Source organism: Triturus cristatus, chromosome 12 (assembly GCF_964204655.1).
Source record: "Triturus cristatus chromosome 12, aTriCri1.1, whole genome shotgun sequence".
Classification (NCBI taxonomy): domain Eukaryota; kingdom Metazoa; phylum Chordata; class Amphibia; order Caudata; family Salamandridae; genus Triturus; species Triturus cristatus.
In genome coordinates, this window is record NC_140595.1 from 144,995,474 (window position 1) to 145,012,766 (window position 17,293).

Consider the following 17,293-nt stretch of genomic DNA (forward strand, 5'->3'; position numbering starts at 1 on the left):
TGGTATCACCATAGTGACACTGGCACATGTGTCCCTGTAGGCTTGAGCCACTTTGTCATTAATTAAAGGAGTCTGTCTGTACTTGCCCAGGTTACTGGGGCTCACAGTCAGGGACAAATCAATGTCCCCATCACAGATCAAGACTGCCTGTGTCAGGGTTCTGTCTAAGTCAGAATCTCCTTCAGTTCCCATAGTGATTCCCACTACACCCTTTGTCTGGGGACCAACACTGCTAACAGTAGTACTGGGAGCAGGTGCCTTAGGGGCAACAGTGTTGGGGGCTCCACCCTTCTTACAATCACTAGTCCAGTAAGTTGTATTCTTGCAATGATTGCACCAGGGTTTCTTTTGACCTTCTTTCTTCTTTCCCTTGGATTGTTGTTGGGACCCACCCTCCTTAGCAGTAGTTTGGGGCCCTGTTGAAGACTTCTGGTCTTTAGATTTCTGATCTCCACCCTTTTGTTCTGTTTTCTTCTGATCACCCCCTTGGCCCTGGTTCTGGTTCTTTTGCTTAACCCTGGTTCTGACCCATTTGTCTGCCTTCTTTCCCAATTCTTGGGGAGAGGTCAGATCAGAGTCAACCAAGTGTTGATGCAGTTGCTGGTTTTGACAGTTATTTAAAATCTGCTCTCTCATCATCAAATTGTACAATCCTGTATAATCAGATACCTTACTTCCCAGCAACCAACCCTCCAAAGCCTTAGTGGCACATTCAATGTATTCAGACCAGTCCTGAGTCTGTGTCTTCTGGGTGTCTCTGAACATTAACCTGTACTGTTCAGTGGTTAAGCCTAACCCATCAACTAGGACACTCTTCAGGACTCTGTAGTTTCTGACATCCTCCTCCCTAACAGTGAGGAGTCTGTCTCTGCCTCTTCCTTCAAAGGAGAGCCAGAGGATTGCTGCCCACTGGTCTTCAGGAACCTGCTGCACTTTGCAGGCTCTCTCAAGAGCAGTCATCCATTTGTGGATGTCATCCCCACTTTTGTAGGGGGGCACAACCTTAGACAGGTTCCTATTATCAAAGAACCTATCTTTGTCCTTAGGGACAATGCTGCCACCAGTGGGTATAGACCCACTCTCTTTAGGTCGCCTAGCTTACTCAGTTTCTCTTCCATCAGAGCTACTTCTAGCTCCTGTTTCCTGATTCTCAGCTGAGCTTCCTGCATTCTGGCCTCATGTTCCCTCCTCTGAGGGGTGGTCATCCTTCTTCTGGAGTGACCTTGAGAGCCTCTAGAGGCATGAGAAGCATTAGATTCACCTGAGTGATTCCTTTGCCTCCCAAGCCCCTGGTTAAGTCCACTAGGGAGATCCAATGGGGTGATCCCATTGTCAGTCCCCAGTAGCCTTAAGTTAGCTGGGCCACGTATAACACTTGGCACTGGGCTAGTTCTCCCTTCATCCTCACTACCTCCTGTATCCCCATCACTTTCCTCCTCTGTAGTATGATTCTCATCTAAGGGATGACTATTGGAAAGGGGTACTTCAGTAGCATCTTCAGAAGGGGGGCCTCCTGTTCCGGTCCCTAAGGGGCCTAACTGGGAGGCTTTCCTGAGAGCTTTCTGATCTTCATCAGCCTGTAAAAGCTCTCTGAGTTCAGCAGAAGTAGGATTCTTGGGCTGTATAAGGCCCCTGATATTTGCCAACTGCCTGAGCTCATTTTGATTTAGGGTAGCAAAGATGGATGGTGCCCTCTGGGGGTCACTCTCAACAGAGATGGGTACATTGGACCCCTCTGCCCCAGCCATTGCTCTTAAGTGTGGGTGGATGTGTTGCAATCTACCTACACTTGGGTTTACCTACTAAACCTATCTAGTAGTTGTAGTCAGGGTGTGCTAATCCCTTTGCTCTACAACACTAAGTTCAGTAGAACTTAAGTATATCTAATCTTGTTTTATATGTACCTACAGGTACCTATGTGATCTTTCAATTGGTAACCAAGAGATTACAATGGTAAAACACAGCAAGCTCAAATCCAATCGCTGCTCACCAATGTGAGAAGTTGGCCTGGTATATGATGTTCACTAGTTAAAGTGACCACCTTGTACCATGCCAAGCAACCCTTATGGTGTGGTTGTAAGTCAACCTTTTCGGACTAGCTGCCCTAGTGGTAGCGTAGGCTAAGCAGTCTTTGAGGCTAAACTCGTGAAGCGTGTTAAGCCAGCTGTTTTACCAAATGTAACCCCCTTTTATACCAATGAAAGGACACCACACAGATATATATTGAAAATATATATGTATTTATTTCTCAAAGTAACCCCTAGACTCTTTATGAGCACAGGAGCACAAATCGTTAAACAAGAATACGTTTAGAATACACAGAAGTTGCACTTTATATGGATAGGCCCTGGTGGCCGCTCAAACCATATACTAAAATAGTGGTATAAGTACCACGAACAGAAAAGGGAAAAGGCCTAGGGCCTCTAGAATCGCTGGGCCTACAAGGAGCTAACTTTAGTTAGTGACCAGGAGGTCCACGGGTTGCGTGTGCAGAGCAAATAGTCACACGCGAGCTCCCATAGGTTTTCAATGGGTGCGTAAAAGTTACAAAGTTACTGCAAAAAGGATCTTCCGGATGGACTATGAACTCAAGATTGGAAACACAGACACTAGAGATGATACTCTACACTTGGGCACCGGAGTGCCAGCTTTACCTCACCCACAGGAAGCGGGTGCATAGGCCTCAAAGTGCGTCGGGTTTCTTCTATATGTTCAATGGAGCCTGAAGACAAAGATGCTGCAGGCGGTCGGTCCGGAAGAGATGCGGTGGATCCAAGAGTGGATCGGAGTTGTAGAAGACCTGTAAGCAGAGGGGACAGTGTTCACAGTCACTAGCCAGTGACCAGCGTGGCACCAGGTGGGTACCAGGCGATGTCGGGTGCAAACAGGAAGGAAGGTGTAGCTTGTCTCTGCAGCCACGTGGTCCCTGAAGGCCGACGACGTCCAGGAGTCGATTCACGAGCTGTCCCACGCAGGCTCTCGCTGTCGGCGGTGTCGGCGACTTGGTTGAAGCAAACAAGCCTTGGCAAAAGCAATTGTTGTGGAAAACAAAATAAGCTGATGGTTCTGACCAGCAAGGTCAGAGGGACTGCTCCTTTGGAGGGGAGCAAGGGCCAGTCTGGAACAACCAGACCAGCGGTGTAGTTCTTGAAGTTCGTCGCCAAGATGGCCACTAGCCAGCGGGCCAGCAACCGGTTAGGCGCGTCGAGTGGCAAAATGCAGAAGGGCCCCACGCAGATCGTGGAGATGCTGGAGGGCTCACCTTTGGTGCAGATGCTGCTTGAGGGTTGGGCTTCTCAGATCCCAAAGCACAACTTGGAGGGAGCCTCGGTTGTTGCGCTTGCAGCTTGTCGTGGTCTTTTCAAGATGGCTGGCTCCACGTGTCTCGGTGCCTCCACGGGTCTCCTCTTTTCAGGGACTGTGGATCGGGCGGTGAGAGGTCTGGAGGTCCAGGTCTTGTCAGTCTCTGGGCTCGGGCTCCGGCGGGAGGCGGCGGCAAATTAGACGTTGATTCGCTGGATGGTGCTTGCGTTAGCAAGGTGGTCACTCCCTGACCACAGGGGAGATTGGCTTCAGTCCTCTGTGCGGCAGAGCGTCGAAGTTCCCGTCTTCTTCTTGTAGTTAAGTTGATTCCAGGATGTCTAAAGTCTTAGGACACAGCTCCTACCTTTATTCGGATTCTAGGGGCCGGACTACCTGCTAGGTCCCTCCCTAAGGGTGGGACCAGGAAGGGGGGTGGTTACACCCCCAATCCTTTGTCCAGCTCGCCCCAGGTCCAGTGCTGGTGTGCCCCAGGACCGGTTTGAACTGGCATATGCACCGAGGCTCCTTGTGAGCCTCAGGCATGTCTGGTTTCTTTCAAGCCCTACCTGACCAATACACAAAATCCTGTCTGGGGTGGTGCACGCACCTCCCCTGGCAGGAAACCCTTTGTCCACACCTCCCAAGCTGGAAGGACTCCCAGCAGCAGGAGGGCAGACTTGTGTCTGTGGTGGCAGCATCCATTTTGTGGAGCTGAGGCTATGTCTGATTTTACCCGGGTTTCAGGTACTGTACATGTCGTGTCCCTCTAGAAGGGTGGAATGCTAACCCCGTCACCAGAATTGGCGAGGGGTTAGTATTCCAATTCGTATGACACCTTACTCGACATGTTTTGATAAAGCCAAACCAAAGATAGCATTTAACCGCGAGGTTCATAATGCACTTAAGAGTATATGGTATGACGATATCTGGAAACAGTAGAAGGAAGTTGTTCCGACCACTGCAGACAGGCTCAGCTCATGCTAGAGCACCATCTCACATGGAACCAAGCACTCTGCCTTCAGGATTGTTAAGGCCTGCCATAGGAGTGACTTATAGGTTAACATGTGTCCCATTTAAGGTTAGGTATAGGTATACTACACCTAAGTAAGAGGTGGTTACACCAACTTACCCCAGCTGAGTGATCAGCCAGTTGTGTCAAATTTGTTAGGCCAAGCCTGGGGTGGCATAATACATGCTTCAGCTCCTGGCAGGCCTTAGATACACCAATGCCCTGGGTACCTAGTGTACGCTGGTACAGGGGCTCACAGGGTGATCCACTTCCAATTGGTTATGCACCTAGGGTGCATAGTGTAAATTTAGTAGAGAGAACAGCAGGCTGGGGGTCTGATTGGCAGGCCCACAGCCTCAATATGTCAAAAACCAGTGAAGCAAAAAGCAAAAATTTGGGGTGACCATAGGATAGCAGACCCTACTCTCCTACACTGTCACTCGTACACATTCTGAGAGAATGGGAATGTCACACAAAAGCAATCTGAATACTTGCCAGCTATGCCTGTGGCAGTGAAACGTCACATATCGGCAGACAGAACAAAATGGAAATGCCACACATAAGAGTGCTGAAAACTTGGCAGCCATGACAATGGTCTGATCCAAATTGTAAATCAAACTTCCACGTATCACAAACATCCCGATTTAGAGGCCAAATATGGATGTTTTAAGATAAATATTTCTTAATGTTAGCATTCTCAGTCCCTTAGAAAATCCTCCACTTTAACGTTAGAGAGTGGGGAAATTCACTTGCTCCATTTTGTCTTACTCTTCCATATTCTCAGTTACATACATGCGAACACACCAGATTCAGCTGGGAGACTCTGAATTTCTTAAAACAAGCATTGGAAAAACCACTAGGTCTCACCTATGCAAAAGCTATTGGCTTTGCCAATATGTCATAGTCATGTTGTACACTAGAGTGGCTGCTGTTCAGCATGGCTAAAGGGTAGTGGAATAAAGGAGAGTGGCGTGGAGTGGAGTGTCATAAAGTGGAGTAGAGTGGAGTGGCGTAGAGTGGCGTACAGTAGAACTGAGTGACGTGGAGAGGAGTGAAGTGGAGTGTCATTAAGAAGCGTACAGTATTGTGGAGTGTCGTGGAGGGAGTAGAGTGTAGCAGAGTGGACTGTCAAAGAGTTGAGTGGCACAGAGTGGAGTACAATGTCACAGTTGAGTTAAGTGTCGAAGAGTGGAGTGGCATAGAGTGTTATGGAGTTGTGTAGAGCACAGTGGAGTGGTATGGAGGGTGTTGAGAAGAGTGGAGTAGAGTGAAGGAATAAATGAATGAATGAGGAAATACTTATAAAGCGCCTGGTTACCCAAAGGCATCCCAGCGCTAAGGAACACTAAATCAAAATCATAACATAGCAGGGGATGAGAAAGGTTTTGAGCTGTTTTCGAAAGTGATGGTGATTAGATTGGGAACGAATATGTAAGGGAAGGCGATTCCACAATTTGGCGGCACTATATGAGAACATACGGCCTCCACTTCTTGTACATTTAACTCTTGGGACTATTAAAAGGTATTTACCCTCTGGTCTTAGGACTCTTTTGGGCTGGTAGGGAAGGATCATAGCCTGAATCAACTTGGATCCTTTTCCTGCCAGTGACTTATGTGTAATGCACATAGCCTTAAATTGAATCCTTTCTTGTATGGGAAGCCAGTGAAGTGAGGCTAAAGCAGGTTTAGCTGAAAAGCGTTTGGGAACATTTAGAAGAAGCCGGGCTGCACAATTTTGAACTGTCTGTAATATTTTTGTGGTAGACACAGGAGCTCCAAGATATATAGCATTTGCATAGTCCAACCTAGATAGGATCAATGCTTGAACTGTAACTGTCTTCTAGCCATGAAAGGTAGAATGGGGAGAATTTCCCTGATCATCCGCAGAAGGCCATAGCAGGTACCTGCCACTTTCCGCGCCTGTTCCTTGAAATCTAGATTGACATCCAGTATAACTCCTAAACTTTTTATAGACTTTTTTGGAATAGGGGCGGGTCCTAGATTAGTGGGCCACCAAGAGTCTACATTCAACGGGGCCGCTTTGCCAAGAAGCATAATTTCTGTTTTGGCACCATTGAGCTTCAAAAAGGAGATATCCATCCACCTCGCCACTTTTTCCAGACAAGATGTGAGGGCTCCTTCTGTGTTGTCATTTTTATTCAGTGAAACAACTAACTGAGTGTCATCAGCATAGGTGACGATCTGCACCCCAAATGGGGTGACAATATGTGCCAAAGAACTCAGCTACATGTTAAACAGGGTGGGGCTTAGCGCAGATCCCTGGGGGACTCCGCAGGTAAGAGGCATTGGTTCGGAGGTACAGTCTTCCTCAAAAACCGAGAAAACTCTGTCTTCTAAGAAAGACTGCAACCATTTCAGGGCTACTCCCTTAATCCCCACATCCCAAAGTCTACTAATCAGGAGCGAGTGATTGACTGTATTGAAGGCTGCGCTGAGATCTAATAAAATAATTACAGCGCAGCCTCCGTCGTCCAGTATTTCCTGGTTTCCTCCACTACCGACAGGAGGGCAGTCTCAGTGCCCTGCTGTGGTCTAAAGCCATTAATCAGGTCGACCAAAGCAGTGGAGATTACTTTGGTGTAGAGTAGAGTAGATTGTCATAGAGTGGAGTGGAGTGTTGTCGAGTTTAGTGGTATAAAGGGGAATGACATAGAGTGTTTTAGAGCAGAGTGGCGTAGAGTGTCAGAGAGGAGGGACATGGAGTAGATTGGAGAAGAGTGGAGTAGTGTGGCCTAGACTAGAGTGGAGTGAAGTCGCATGAAGTCACACAGAGGGAGTTGTGCAGAGCATCTTAGAGTGGAGGAGGGTTGTAGAATCGCATAGAGTAAAGTAAAGTGCTGTAAAGTGGAATGGCATAGGGTGGAGAAGAGGGTCATTGTAGCAGAGTTTAATGGAGTAGAGCATCGTAGAATGGAGTATTGTGGAGTGGAGTGTCATAGAGTGGAGTAAAGTGGCCTAGACTGAAGCGGCATCGAGTACAGTGTTTTTGAAAAAAGAAGTGTTGAGTGCATTGGGGTAGAGTGCAATGACATAGAGTACAGTGGCATAGAGTGGAGAGGTTCAGAGTAGATTATATTGGCGTAGAGTACAATAGTGTAGAGCAGAGTGTCACAGATTGGAGTATAGTGGCATAAAGTGGAGTGGTGCAGGGTAGGGTGGAGTGGTACAGAGTAGAATGCAGAGGTGCAGAGTAGAGTGGCGAAGAGTAGAGCTGCATAGAGTACAGTGGGGTAGAGTACAGTGGAGTGATGCAGAGTTTAGTGGCATGGAGTTTAGTGATGTAGGTGCAGTGGTGTAGAGTGCAGCAGACTGGCGTGGAGTGGTGTGTAGTAGAGCGCAAGGGTGTAGAGTGCAGGGGCATAGAGTGCAGGGGCATACAGTGGTTAAGAGTAGAGTGGTGTAGAGAGCTGTGACGTAGAGTACAGTGGTACAGAGTAGAAGAGAGTGGCGTAGAGTGCAGTGACATAGAGTGCAATGGTGTAGAGTGATGTAGCGTGCAGTGGCTTAGAGTGCAGGGGCATAAAGTAGAATGTTGTAGAATATAGTGGCGTGTTGAGCTCAATGGTGCACAGTGGTTGGTGTAGGTGCAATGGCATAAGGTGCATTGGATTTGAGTAAAGTGGTGTAGAGTGCAGTGGTTTAGAGTACAGTGGCATAGCATAGACTGCAGGGACGTTGAATGGCGCAGCATAGAGTGCCGTGGCATAGAGTGGAGTAGAGTGGTGTAGAGTGCAGTGGCTTGGAGTAGATTGTTTAAGACTCAAGTGGAGTGGTGTAGGGTAGAATGCAGTGGAATAAATTAGTGGAATAGAGCGCAGTGGCATACAGCAGAGTGGCGTAGAGTAGAGAAGTGCAGTGTTGATTGCAGTGGCATAGTGTGGAGTGGCACAGAGTGGCATAGAGTGCAGTGTCATAGAGTTCATGGGTGTAGAGTAGATTGTTTCAGAGTAAAGTTAAGTGATGTAGGGTGGAGTGGTGCAGGGTAGAGTGTAGTGGTATAGAGTAGTGGCTTGGAGTGCATTGACTTACAGTACAGTGTTGCAGAGTGGAGTGGCGCAAAGCAGAGTGGCATTAAGTGCAGTGGCATAGAGGGTAGTGGCACAGAGTAGATTGTTTCGGAGTAGAGTGAAGTAGAGTGGAGTGATGCAGGGTAGAGAGGAGTGGTGCAGGGAAGAGTAGAGTGCTATTAAGTAGTGGCGTAGAGTGCACTTTCATAAAGTGCAGTGTTGCAGAGTGGAGTGGTGCAGTCGAGTGGCCTAAACTGGAGTGGAGTAGAGAGCAGTGGGGAAGAGTGCAGTGGTGCATAGTAGAGTGTTGTAGAGGGCATTGACATAGAGTAAAGTGGTGCAGAGTAGAGAGGCATAGGGTGAAGTGGCATAGAGAACAGTGTCATTGAGTGCAGTGGTGCACAGTAGATTAGAGTGGCATAGAGTGTAGTGACGTAGAGTGTATTGGCTTTGAGTGACGTATAGCTGTGCAGAGTAGAGGGCAGTGGCAAAGAGTAAAGTGGCACAAAGTAGAGTGGTAAGGATATATAAATTATGTTCGCACCACTTAGTTCAAATAACAGTATTCTTTCTGTTGCTTTGTTCCTCAATTTTTTTGGTTGCCAGTGCGTATCACCTCCTGATCCTGAGGTGTGGTATGTAGATAAATGTGTATGGGCCTTCTCCAGCCAGGAAAAAACGAACCCACCCGGCACTCCTTTGATATATGTAATAATGATAATACTTTTAAATGTAATTTCGTTCTCTTTTTTTTCTTTTTCTCTTTCTTTTTCTTTTTCTCTTTCTTTTTTAGATCCACAGTGGTAATGTTCTTTTCACATTACAATTTACAGTGTGTTGGGACTTTTTCACATGATTACAGAGATGTAATCATGTGAAAAAGTCGCAACGCTCAGTAAATTGTAATGTGAAAAGAACATTACCACTGTGGATCTAAAAAAGTAAGATAAAAAGAAAGAGAAGAAGAATAAAAAGAGAACGACTTTACATTTGAAAGTATTATCATTACCACATATATCTAGGCTTTCCTGTTTTCAGTTTCTATTTTTGGTACATTTTGGTGGGGTTTTTTCAATGTTTTCCAGTGATTTCAATATCTTAAAAAACTGTGGTTATCAGTGGTTACACATTTTCATGCCATTAAAAACAACAGAAACAGTGTTTTTCCGGTGTTTATGGAACGTTTTGCTTTTAATATTGCTCGCTTTCTGCAATGATAGTGAATGGTATATAGGCAGAGTACTTTAGTGTTTATGGGGTCCAAACTCATTTTTAGAAATCAAACTTTTTGTATTACAACATACAATTGTTCTTCAGTGAGTCTTTGATCATGCTCACTTGCTCTTTCCTTCCCATGTAAACTGTCATCTGTGTAAAGGCCCTCTCAACATTGCCGATTGAGACAGGCAACGTCAAAACAGCCAGTACACAATTTGCTAACTCTGGGGCCAGTGACATAGCATTCCATGCCAATACTGGTGCACCTGAAGATTGTGATTCTCTGGGAAAGGTGCTGCAACAAATTCATTGCACTGGGTGTATATGCCCTCGGATTTACTGAAGTAGTCAAAAATGAAGCAGCACTTATCAAAGTTCAGAGAAAATTCACCCTTACGGCAGGGTCTGGAACTTGTGCAGATTAGTAGAATGAGCTATGGGATGAGTCAGAGAAGAGTGGTAAAGAATATAATGAGTGGTATAGGGTAGTGTATTGGAAATGCCGAATTAGGAGTAAAGATAGAAATATAAAGATACATAGGTACATGGAAGGTATATATGCGTAAGGAAGGTAATATATCTTCTCTATAGTTTGTTCACTGGGCTCTGTAGAGCAAAGAGAGGCTGGGGCTACCCGATTAAGTGTACTATCTATTTTAGAAATTAGTGTTTGTGCAGAACTGTCTGTGCAGAAAATCAGTCAGTTACTGGGGTCAAAATGTCTCACACTGTGAGTAGCAATGCCAACCCAGTAGCAAGTATGTAGGCAAAGACTATGTAGTGCTGCAGATGTGCCAATAATTGACAGTCTGCCTCTGCTAAAACAGGAGTGTCCACCACAGGCTGGGAAGGCCCAAATCACAGTCAGATCTTCAAGACCTCCTGCCAGGCTGATCCGACGAATTTGCATTGACACTGTCTCAGAAATTAGGTTGCTCCCCCCCTGAGCTTTTCTGCAGCATCAAATCAAATTCAGGTGGACCGGGTGTAGAAGGTATCTCGCCTTGTGGAGCAATCTTAGACTACGCCCTGCAGCACTGGAAGAATACAAGGTCCAAAAAAGTGACTATATCTGGAGGTAGAAATCCTCACTAGCGAAGGTGCATAAAGTATCCAACTGGCAAGGGACCTTCTTTGGGAGTGAAATTCAAATATATCTCAGTTAGAGATTTTCCACCAAATGTCAATGACTTCACCCAGACCTCGCCCAGCAGCTATCCAACAACTAAGGCCCTCTTCGGCCACAGCCTGTTGCCTCGCCATTTGAGGATTTTTTAATTACATTTCAACTCCATTGCGGTCTGCCATAGCTTGTGCCAAGGTACCAGTCAAATGCAACCAGATGATCATGGTTGGCACTTCAAGCTTTTTAGTGCTATTTTCCCATTTAACATAACTCCAGTTTCCCTTATTGGATTTTTGTTGTTGTGGTGTCCATTGTCATTTTAATTATTAAAATGTACTCTGTTTTTCAAAATTGGTGGGTTTTTTGAGTGTAGTGTTTTGACTTTATTACTGATTTAGCTCTGCACAAATACTGTTCACATTGCATCTAAATGAAGCCAGTCTGCTGTACCGTGGATACCAGGGGTTTGAGCTCAGGTTAATTTAGAGACTTTAAGGGTTCACCGCGACAAGGCTTATGGGTATTACTTGAGAGGAGTACTCATCCCCTCAATAACTATCCTACAATATTATGGTCATAGATTTATTGGGAATCAGGATTACAAATGTATATACTGATTAGGGTTATCTGTATTGTTTCAATCACATTTCTGTTAAATAGATAACAAGGGATTTAGTTTTGATTGTCCCCATAGGGTCTCTGTTTCTAATGTTATTTAAAACACAGTAAATCTTTGTTATTTGTGCTGAGTGAACTCTAATCCTCCGAAGTAGCCTGCCGTTCGCTGTTGCAGAGTGCTTCAATGCCTTGCTAGGGATAGTCTGAGCTATATAAATACAATTTACAGTTGAACCAAATGGCTTGAACAAATAATTGCATTTCTTTTAACAGAACTTTTAAGGAAGACATTGGTCTTTTGTGCATATGCATTACATGGAGTATGCTTTCTCAGTGTGGTTGTGTGATTTGAAAATAGATATTTGTGACATAGGATAAAATAGTGCTATGGTAATAGTGCATTTGCGTAATTGACAATCTGTGAACATTGGGATGGAAAAATGTATTACTGGCAATGCAAACCATTACCAAAGTGTTTTAATTGGGTGGAAGCTTAAATTCTGTAGGAAATGTCATTACACAGGCCTATTGATGTTTTGCAGTAGAAAAAACACACAACAACTTTTTATTTATTTGCTGCACATGTGAATGTATCGAAAAATGCTAATTAAGATATGTAGTATCTCAAACTTGCACACATCTGCCTAAAAGCACGCATGTTCACCGCTTTCATTAACAGGTATAGAAGAGTGCCTCCTATTGATTGAGTGACTCAAGTTGGGCAGCATTTCTGGTGGTGGCTGTTCAGACTACTAAACACCTATTGAGCTGCCTGGGGTATCTAGTATCCTAGTCAGGGCTAGCATTGGAACATGTCTATTAAATTCTGCCTCTGAGATAGTTTCAATACATCCAATAATTCTTCTTTCATTTTTGTTGCACCTGTACACTTTTCAGCAGACACAATCTCTGGGAAACTTAAGAAATGTAATACTGAAATATGCATCTTCCTCTTAAAAATCTGAGCCACAGATTTCAACCCTGAGTGAGTACTGCGAAGTTAATCATAAAACCTGGTGGCCAGAAATAACCTGAGATACTAAAAACAAAGAAAGAGGTGTCCTATATGAATCCAATATAGGCCTCGTGACAATCAGGTTAAACATCATATGAAAACTGACAAAAATTAAAAGAGACGCACGGGCTGTGGTAAAGGTGGAGATTAGCCCTAAAGGGTGTGGGCCAGGGTTCGAAAATCAGATGAGGCATAGTCTCCATAGCAATTACTAACCTTTAACCCGTTTACCGCGGGGGTAATTCCGCCGCGGTGTGGGCGTTCCATTGAGTGGGCGGGGCTGCATCAGCCAATGGACGTGCGCAGCACTACCGAGGTAGTGCTTGCGATGGCCGTTGTCCGACGGGCGCAACAAACGGGTTAAAGGAGACCGCGTTCTAGATTATTTTTGCATCAGGTGAAATAACGTGCTGGTTGAATTTCACGTTTATAAGCGATTAAGTCTCCAGCCGACTAGAACACAACGTGCCAGGTAACCTTGCTGTGGTGAATGATTTTCACTATCCCCTCGACCCAGTTGTAACTGGAAAACAGTTACTGAGAGGTGGTGTTGCAAGTCTTTCTCACCTGCTTTTAAGCACATTTCAATATTCCCCTCCCTCCTCAGTGGCGAATCCCCTCCGCTCCTCCGCTTCCAGGAAATGTCCCCTGGCGCCATGGGTGAGATTCAATTACTAATGAGGTCTTTTGCAGCCCCAGGCTGTCACCAGCATGACTCTGGTGCAGCACGCACTGCACAGTTTAAAGTTAAAAACTGTGTACGTTTTCAGTCAGAACGAGGGCTGGTTCCTATCTGCCATAAACATTAAAAAACTGATTATGTTGGCATAAAGAATTTTAATGGAAAATGCCAACGTAAGCAGCTGCAGGGATAACCATTGTGGAGGAATTCTCAGAGGCGCAACTAGAGCCAAATTTTGGAGGGTGGGGGCTAATCCTTCCAGTAATAGGCTAGGCAGAGTGGAGATGAAGGGGTGTAAAAACAACCAAGCCTCATTAGTGCGTAAATGGTCTTTTAAAGACCTGTGAAGTACTCAGGTGCGGCTGTGTGTGTGCCCGGGAAGCTATCTCAGCCCGGGCTGAGACACACAAGGTGGGGAGGGGGGGAAGGGGGAGGTTGGGAGATGGGGGCTGAAGCCCCTTGGTCCCTGTGGGCGTTGCGCGCAGGGCAAAGACTAAGTAGCTCTTCTCCACAGATACAAAGAGGCCCCTCCAGAAGTCAGCATGCTAACAGCTCTTGGGGCACCAGCATGAGCTCCCGCACTAAAATAGACCATCCATGCACACTAGCCCAATCCACACTATTTATCGAGCAACACAGGGAAACAAACAATGAAAATCCCTCAAAAAGAGCCAGTGCAGGCAACTGGGAGGTTTCCGTTCTAAACTTCCCAGAGCGACCTTTTCAGTACATATCTGTTTTGTACTGCTTTGGCTCCCTCAAGTGGCCAAGTAGTGTAAGAATGTGAAAAATCAGTGACACTCGGTTTAAACGGGGTCAGCTGATTTTTAGGCGGTAGGATACTGTCTGGTGCAATCGGGTTTAACCGATTTCCGGACAGCCTACATATATCCAAGGAGTGCCGAGTGAGTTTGTTTTTTCCTGGCTGGAGAATGCCCATACACATTTGTCTACAGTAGAGTGCCATAGAGTTCAGTGCCAGAGAGTACAATGCTACAGAGTAGAGTGTCGTAGACTGCAGCAGCGTACAGTGCAGTGATACAGAGTAGATTAGCATAGAGTGCAGTGGCGTAGAGTGTATTGGTTATGAGTAAAGTAGTGTAGAGAGCATTGGTGTAGAGTGCAGTGGTGTAGATTGCAGCAGTGTAGACTAGAGTGGCTTAGAGTGGAGTACTATAGAGCGGAATAGAGTGGCATAGACTGCAGAGGAATAGAGTATTTTGATTCAGAGTATAGTGAAGTGGCATAGAGTGCAGTGGTATAGAGTAGAGTGTCATAGATTTCAGTGGTGCAGAGTAGAATAGAGTGGCTTACAGTGGATTGCTGTAGAGTACAGCAGCGTAGAGTGGAGCGATTCAGAATTGAGTGGCGGAGAGAGCAGTGTTGCAGAAGAGCGTAACATAGCGTGAAGTGGCATGGAGTGAAGTAGTGTAGAGTGGAGTGGTGAAGGATAAAGTGCAATGGCATAGAGTGGAGTGATGTAGAGTAGAGTGGCGTAAAGTGCATTGGTGTAGAGTGCAGTGGAATTGAGTACAGTGGTGTAGAGCGCAGTGGCATAGAGTGAGATAGAGTGTCATTGAGATGAGTGGTGCAGAGTAGAGTGTAGTGGCATACAGCGAAATGGTATAGAGTGTAATCATGAAGAGTACAGTGTCAGAGTTTAGTGTAGAGTGCAGTGGTAAACAGTGTAGTCATGCAGAGTAGTGTGTAGTGGCAAAGAGTGCAGTGGCAAAGAGTGCAGTGGCAAAGAGTGCAGTGGCGTAGAAAGCAGTGGCGTAGAGAACAGTGTCGTAGAGAGCAGTGATGTAGGGATCAATGCTATAAAGTGCAGTGGCATAAAGTGCACTGTTGTAGAGTGCACTGTCATAGAGTAGAGTGGTTCAGAGTAGAGAGGCATAGAGGGCAGTGGTGTAGAGTGCAGTGTCCGAGTGCAGTCATGCACAGTATCTTAATGTGGTGTAGAGTGTAGAGGCGTAGAGTGCATTGGCGTAGAGTAAGGTAAAGTGACATAGAGTGGTGCAGAGTAGAGTTCAGTGGCATAGAGCAGTGGCATAGGGTTTAGTGGCATAGAGTGCAGTGGTATAGAGTAGTGGCATAGAGTGCAGTAGCGTAGAGTATAGTGGCATACAGTGGAGTGTGCAGAGTAGATTGACATAGAGTTCAGTGGCTTAGAGTGTATTGGTTTTGAGTAAAGTGGAGGAGTGCACATTGGTATAGAGTGCAGTGGCGCATAGAGCAGCTGTGTAGAACAGTGTGTCGTAATGTGGAGTGGTGAAGAGTGGAGTGGCGCAAAATGAAATAGAGTGGCATAGACAGAGTAGAGTGAAGTGGCATGGCATGCAGTGGTACAGAGTAGTGTGTCATAGAGTACAGTGGTGCAGAGTAAATTAGAGTGGCTTAGAATGGATTGATGTAAAGTGCAGTGGCGTAGAGTGGAGCAATGCAGATTAGAGTGGTGTAGAGTGCAGTGGCATAAAGTAGAGTGGCAGAGAGTGCAGTGTTGCAGAGTATACTGTCGTAGAGTGCAGTGGTGTATAGAAGAGTGGCATGGAGTGTATTGGCGTAGAATTCAGTTGTGTTGAGTAGATTGGCGTAGAGAGCATTGGCGTAGAGTACAGTGATGCAGAGTAAAATAGGGTGGCGTAGAGTACAGTGACAGATTACAAAGGCATAGAGAGCAGTGGTGTAGAGCAAAATGGCGCAGAGTAGACTGGTGTAGAGTGCATTGGTTTTGAGTAAAGTAGTGTAGAGTGCAGTGGCATAGAGTGATGCAGAGTACAGTGGAGTGGAGCTGAGTGCAGTGGTGCCGAGTGCAGTGGCGTAGAGTAAATTGTTTCAGAGTAGAGTGCAGAGGTGCAAAATAGATTAGAGTGACATAGAAGGGATTGGCATAGAGTGCACTGGTGTAGAGTGGAGTGGTACAGAGTAGAGTGCATTGGCGTAGAGTGCAGCATTGCAGAGTCGGGTGGCAACGAGTGGAGTGGCGTGGAGTGGTGTAGAGTGTGATAGTGAAGAGTGCAGTGGTGAATAGTAGAGTAGTGTGGGGTAGAATTCATTGGCAAAGAGTACAGTGGGGTGGTGTAGAGTAGAGAGGCTTAGAGTGGAGTGTTGCAGATAAGAGTGCAATGACACAGTGTGGAGTGGCATAGTGTGGAGTGGTGCAGAGTAGAGTGTAGCGGCGTGGAATGCAGTGGTGCAGAGTAGGGTGGAGTGGGGTGACGTGGACTATTCATGGTATGGTAGCTTACTGCCATTGCAGGCAACACATCTTTAATTTAAATGACCATTACATTTGCACTCACATACAGTTTTACTGTTAAAAGTATGCAGCGCACAAACAATAATATATCACCCGATGTATTGATTTGATCGTCAGCACGGTTTGTTTACAAACATTTACATTTTGCTGTGTGCTAGAAAAATAAGCACCATACAGCCTTAAAAATAGCACCATACAGCCGTCCTCAAGCAGATCCCATTAGCCAGCATGATTGTCACATAAATCCTCTCACTTTGAATTCAGAGAAAGAAAAATAAACACTAAGCTCCCTGGAAGAAATAGCCTGACATCTGACCTTTGTCTTTTAATGCACAGAAAATGTGGAAAGATAAGAGCAAGATTTAAAGGCCTGTTTACAGAAAGCAAGTTAGTAGAAGAATACAGTAAACAAGGTTTGGGCAACGGGAGGGACGTACTCAAGCTGCACAGCCTAATGCAAATAAAGCTAGCAAATAGAAAGCCAGAAAATGTGAGCTACAAACCACAAACCTAATGGTAATGCATTCCTGAGATACCTTCCTGAATGTCCCCGATATGTCATTAGCAAACAAGACAACTGCATGGTCTGATAGGCTGTGACCTAATAAAAAGTGGCTTAACCTTGGCCATGTCCTGCTAAATTTGATTCCTAAGACAACTAGGGAAATAAATTCCACCGTTCTGTTTTTTTCTCAATATCTCCCTCTTTTCTTACCTTCTCAGATATGCAGGACCTAAATGCTGGCAGAAGGGGGCTGACCCAAAGCTCTATTATGCGTATCAATATATTATTATTCCGCATTCTTTGACAAAAGTATGCTCTTTTTATGCTAACTGTTTTCAGTGGCTACATTCACATTACCAAAGACACACTTTTTACTTGTTTAAAAGACTCTTCAAATTTCCTTTACTGGTATAAGATTTGAGAACAGGTTGTAAAACCTACATCCGGTAGATGGCAGTCATCAACCACTGTTGTGTAATACCGTCCAAAATGTGATTAGAAGAACAAAGGCAGAGGTATAATGTATGCTC